Below are 6,524 nucleotides of genomic sequence, written 5' to 3'. Positions count from 1 at the left end.
AGCATGTAACTCCTCGCTCCATCGGCTCAAGACATACTTCGTCATACGAGCCCACCAAAACCTGTCCAAGGAATGGACCCAACCATAGAATCTGTGGCGCAGTGCAGGCATCTCCCGTCCTAAGATAGCGAGGCGATTCCTCAAAGTAGAAGCAGTTGTGAGGAACTCATTGCGAGGCGGAGTATCTAGCCCCAGTACTCCAGGATGTAGTCCAACAATGTGATCTCGACTCGAACCAGGAACTGCCTGATGAGTAATATAGCCGCAGTGAACGCTCTCATGTTCCTTTGTCAAACTCCACGACATCTCCCGCTTCACAGCTTGGCGCCTGAGCTCAGTCAAAGAACGGTGTCGAGGAATCTTCGGCAAATACATATAACGACTGCCAGTCTGGTAAAGCCACTGCTCAGCCTCAATAAATACTGCATCGGGATCCCTGGTAGAGTCTCCAAACAAGAAGTCAGTCTTCCTAAGAGACTGAACGGAACTGGCATCCTGCACGAGAGGCGCATCTGTGATCAGCTGGCGAAGAGCTTGATGGCCACCTTCCCTCCAGACGTCGAATAATATTCGTCACGACGTCCATTCACCGCATGCGATGAAAAGGCTCCGGAAGGATATTCCACTGAAAACAAGCAGTTAAGTGTTTGTTAATTTCAGATATAAAAGGAAATTGAATTCATCTTACAAATTGGTAAGATAGAGTCATTGCCTTATAAAGGGCGAGACGATTTGGCCACATTGCGCATTTATAAGATAGGGTATATCGACAATATATCCCTGCCTTATAAAGCACAATGCAGCGTCAAAACGCCCCCTTTATTATGAGATGTGGTTTTGACCAAGCAAAACCCATCTTTAAAGCGTCGATCCTCACCAAGGAGAATCAAGGCTTTTCCCGATCGCCTCACCAAGGAGAGCAAAATGGGGTAAAAGGACTAATTTGCAAATTCTCAGAAGAAGAGGGTTAATTTGCAAAATTTCCATAAAGCGTCGATCCTCACCAAGGAGAACCAAGGCCTTTCCCGGTTGCCTCACCAAGGAGAACAACGGGGGGTAAAATGGACCAATTTGCAAATATCCAGAAAAAAGAGGACTAATTTGTAAATTTTCGAAAAAGGTCAAAAAATTGCTCACCAGCATATGAGGGAGGCGCGCCATCAACCGATGCAGCAGGAAAACGACCTCTCGATACTCGCGACATAATGGCCTACAGAAAAAGAATTCAAGAGGTCAGATCTAGAAATAAAAATCACTTTTTTATCCCCTAAAAAGGCGAGCTTGAGGCATCAAATCACTCCCTCAACCCTTATATGCGATCCCGCTATTCCATACACTAGATCAAACATGAAATAGATCAAGATTATGGAGATATACCTGAGGGGAAGCTCGAGGATCCGACAAAAATTAGATCTTGGAAGTGCTCGAACCACGCGCTCGAGGGGCTCGAAGGAAAGTCTAAATATGGAAGTTTCGAGGGATTTCTCAGTCAAGGATCAAAAGGAAGGATGAATCTAAGACGAAGATCGAGTTTTGAGGGAGAACGGAGGCTCGAGGGAAGAGAAATTCAAAAAGGAGGCAAAAAGGGGGGGGCCGGCCCTAGGGTAAAGAAAAAAGAAAAGAAAAAGACCCCCTTTATATAAGGTGGACCGGGTTGAACCAAACCGAACCGAACCGGACCGGACCCAGTTCGAACCAAAATCCAAATTGAAGCCGAACCGAGCATCGAAACGACTTCAAATCGAGCGACGATTCAACCCATCACTTACTCACTCTTCTCCCACATGTTCGGAAGAGTCGGAGGATTTTTTGAACCGATTTACTGCCTTTTTTGGCTCATTTTAAGCCGGTTCAGCTCATTTAGGCACAAAAACACTCCGAAAAGTATACGAGTATAAACTGCTTCTTAATACTCCAATAAGGTATATGAGTATAAACTATTCCCTATTTTTGGTTTGAGAAGTTCCTGGAGAATATTGTTTATAAATATTCTTAAGGATAACTCAACCACACTACGCCGGACAACGCGTTGTGCATAAAGACTCGACGCCACAATCAATGGTCAGCTCAAAGGAATCGACTTCAAGTTCAGAAAATTCCGACAAACGGTCAGACAATAAATGCAGCACCGGAACTCTTACAGACTTTCGACAAAGCACCGAAAAGCCTGGAGAATTGAAGGAGTCAAGAACAGAAGCCATTCCGAGGTCCCGTTATACCGACTGAAGGTAGGGACAATCATATCCAAAGTATCCCAGACTCTTCTATAAAAGAACGAGACTGAAATACTTTGGAGGGGGTATCTGTAGGCATATAAAATTGCTTATAGGTCCCCTAGCATAGCTCGGCACAAACCGACGAACCAACGAGGCGACGAGATCGACGAATCGCACAGAAGCGACGGAATGCATCCACCCGCGTGCAGAATCAAGCTAATGAGTTGAGGAATCAACGAGCCATCCAACCAAGGGGAAACTCGGACGAATCACGATCGAATCAAGATCAATTTCGGACTCGAACTCAGAAGCGGATTTACTGCCAAATCAGGAATCCAACTTACTGCCAAATCAGATCAACCAATCAGAGTCTCAATCAACCGAATCACGGACAGAACCGGAAACAACGGAAAACGACTCGAAAAAGTCGGAAAACACCGCCCGCGGGGGCTCGGCCAAAGCCGAGCCACCTCGGGGTGGCTCGGTGGCCGAGCCACCTTGGGGTGGCTCGGCCATGAGCCGAGCCACCCCAAGGTGGCTAGGCACAGTGTCGGCCACCCCGAGGTGGCCGAGGCCACCCAGAGGTGGCCGACAGTGGCCAGAGGTGGCCGACATTTCCCTTTTTGCAGCCACTGTCCTGAGAGCCTATAAATAGGCCTAGAGATATTCATTTTCGGAGGTCGAACTTTCAAGAGCCGAAACTCTGCCGGATTGAAGAGTGAACTCGGAGCTTTGAAGACCAGAAGACTTGCACATTCGGATCTGATCCTCGGCGACCATCCACGTCAGAAAAGGCAGGATCTCGAGAGGAAGAAAGAACAGATCTGAGATCTACACGAGACTACACTCCAGATCTAAGCTTGGTCTTAGATCTCGGGATCTGAGCGATTATTCCCTTGGTGGATTAATCCCTCTCGGCTATTATTCCCTTCGTGGAATAATACCCGCATAATCGTGTAGATCCGACCGGATCTAGATCGCGCGGTGGTCCACGGATTAACCCCGGCGTTGGCAAAGAACCCACACAAGCAAGCAACCGCAAAACAAGAGCTTGCGATCTGTTCACAAGAGGAAAGTTGTAATTTTTATTTTTTTTCTTTGATTTAGTTGTAACCGGATCTATAAAAGACCGGATCTTTGTAACCCAAGATGACAATCATATCAATGAAAAAGAAAACAGTTTTCCACGCGAACACAAACATCATCATCAAATCTTTAATGTTGTCATCTTTACTAGAGCTTTTTACGACCAAATCATCAACATAGCACTCGATGGTCTTCCGGAGGTGTTTCTAGAAAATTTTAGTCATTACTTGTTGGTATGTGGCATCCGCATTCGTCAAGTCAAAGGGCATGACTGTGCAGCAAAAAACACCGAGGGGCATTTTGAACGCGGTATGCTTTTCGTCGTCCGGGTACATCTTGATTTGATTGTAACCTAAAAATTCATCAATAAAGGACATTCTCTTGAATCCGCACATGTTGTCGAAGATAACCCGGAAGAGGGAAATCGTCCTTTGGGCAAGCGGTGTTCAGGTCTTTAAAGTCAATACAGATTCTGATTTTCCCATTCTTTTTAATGAACGGGATAATATTCGCTATCCAATCGGGATGTTATTCCTCCCTGATGAAGCCCGAATCGATTAATTTTTTAACTTCCGCCTCAATCGTCTCCATGATCTGCGGACAAAACTGTCTCTGTTGTTGCTTGGTAGGTTTGGCATTCGGTTTGATGTTGAGGCAATGGGTCGCTACTTTTGGATCAAGTCCTTTCATGTCCTTGTAAATCTAGGTGAAAACATTGATATATTCCCTAATGAGGGCAATGAACTCTTCTTTCTCGTTTGGTGGAAGACTATCGCTGATAAATATAGGTTTCGAATTGACCTCTCACCCATGTTCACCTGAACCACTTTGTCTTTGGTAGGAGGTTCCCTTCGCTCGAATTGATCACCATATTGCCTATTCAAATGATCGATCCAAGGGTATTTCCAAGTTGGCATTTGATCATCTTTCTCCATTGTGGTGGGATCAACCATGGCCATGTTCGACATTAGGTCTCCGAACATTTCTCCAAGGCTAACGTTAGAATCCTAATCTGTAGAATCTGACAAATATCCGTGTCTACTTAGGTTGGATAACTGATTGATGACTTGCCAACAACATTCATCATCAGATGAAGAGACATAGCCTAGACCCCTCTTATGTTCGTAATAATCATCAGGCTTCCCTTATGGTACATAGGCAAGGCAGGGTGGAACCCGGATACCTTGACCAAAACGAAGACCTTCACTGAGCGTGAGGTTGTATCCTTGCTTCTTCATATAGTCATGTGCTTGTGAGCTGTATCTGAAGAAATGCCGACCAGGTCCTTCATCATCGGCATTGGTTTCCAAAAAAGATTAGAGGGTAGGAATGACTCCCCTTTACCAAAGATTATTTCTTTTCCACCCCCTTCCTTTGCAGGTAAGACGAGGGTTGTTCCGAAAGAGTCTTGGACGTTCTTCTTTGTCATGCATGACGACTGAAGCAGCATGTGTATGTCAGGGTTATCATATAGTTCATGCATTACATTATTAAGACAAAGCGAGTACTCTAAATCGTTATTTATTGCACAATCAGAAAGTTGCCAATTACAACTTCTATCTAATGATTCGCCACCATCAAGATCGATTTGTGACGCCCCTGGGTTAACACAAGGCTGCAGTCCGAGGTGAAATCAGGAATGTCAAACATGCCATGCACCATACCGTGCAATAACATGTTTCACCATCACAATTACTATCTCTCTAGTAGAATCAACAACAGGTGTAGGTACAAAGAAAGTAAAAGATTTTACAATAAATACATGATGAAATGATAGATCTCAGATTAATACATCTCATCAACCAAATAAGCTGGAATACATAGTCGATGTCTGAAATGAATAATAACAGTCTGGAGATCTCAACATGTCTCAAAATACAAAACATATGATACATGAAATAAGGCACACAGCCTTTACAACTCTAGAATATAAATCTCTCAAGTCTAAAAATGTCTCGAGTGGAGTACAAAAATGAAATACATCTAATAAGAGGATAAACGGGCGCTAATAAAATTGCCCTCAACCTGCGACTCTCCGGGCTCCGGGCTCGTTTCCTGAAAGGGGGAGGGATAACGAGCGTCAAAGCGCTAGCGAGCAACATCACAACTAACCCCAAGGGATAGGGCTCGTTGTATATGAAAATACAGTTAATACATAACAATATAAAATTATTTATACTAACAATAGTGGGTTTTAGTACTTAGGAAATTACAACACGAGCATAGGTACGTCGAGCGAAATAATCCAAACTAGGAAACCCTCATGTATATACCTTGTATCTCAAATTGTAAATCGCTAAATACTAAACCCGAAGTTTAACACAAGAAACAATAAAGAAAAGAATACAAACCCATCTCTACCGATACAATTTAAACATGTCAAAGCTACAATAAATGTCATATCTAGCCTAGTTAGCTATCATGTCCCATCCTCATATAATATGTCGTGTTCCAAACTCGGTTAAGAAACATACTCAAGGTTTAGCAATTATCCAACATAAGACTGTAATGGATTATAGTCCAACACGAGGACTTTAATGGATTATAGTCCAACGCGAAGACTTTAATGGATTATAGTCCAACACGAGGACTTTAATGGATTATAGTCCAACACGAGGACTGTGTATATGAACCATGGAATACTAATAGTAAAGGTATACATATTCTACTCTTGTACCTGCCTCGCTATACAGATCTAAGATTGTGTTAGAAATGTTATCTTACATGTGTAGATGAAATTATAAATACTACAATTTAATACACGATAAACGAGGTGACTTCTCATATTCAAAAATGATAACCAGTACCCTCGATTATATATGAACACTGAATGAAAGTATAAGCACAGTAGGTGATCAAGCAGAAACACAAACGAAATAGGAAAAACTTCGATGAGTCGACTCATAATCAGCTATGAGTCGATTCATGACTCAGGGGTCGACTCATAAACTGATGAGTCGACTCAGCAGACACTTATGAAAAATAGGAATTGATTTCGTGAGTCGACTCATGACAGTCATGGGTCGACTCAACCTGATGAGTCGACTCATGATGAGTCATGAGTCGACTCACGAGCTAAAAACTGGATATTACACAACTGCAACTCGTCATCTAGTTCCATACTTTCACTACACTGATTTACCCCTCCATAACTTGTTGGCCTTCTTGTTTTGATGATATTTAACAAACAATTTATTACTAATGTTGTTTGTCTAGTGTTTG

The sequence above is a fragment of the Asparagus officinalis genome, chromosome 9 (assembly GCF_001876935.1).
Source record: "Asparagus officinalis chromosome 9, Aspof.V1, whole genome shotgun sequence".
Taxonomy (NCBI): domain Eukaryota; kingdom Viridiplantae; phylum Streptophyta; class Magnoliopsida; order Asparagales; family Asparagaceae; genus Asparagus; species Asparagus officinalis.
The sequence above is the reverse complement of the archived record's forward strand: the minus strand, read 5'-3'. Positions refer to the sequence as shown.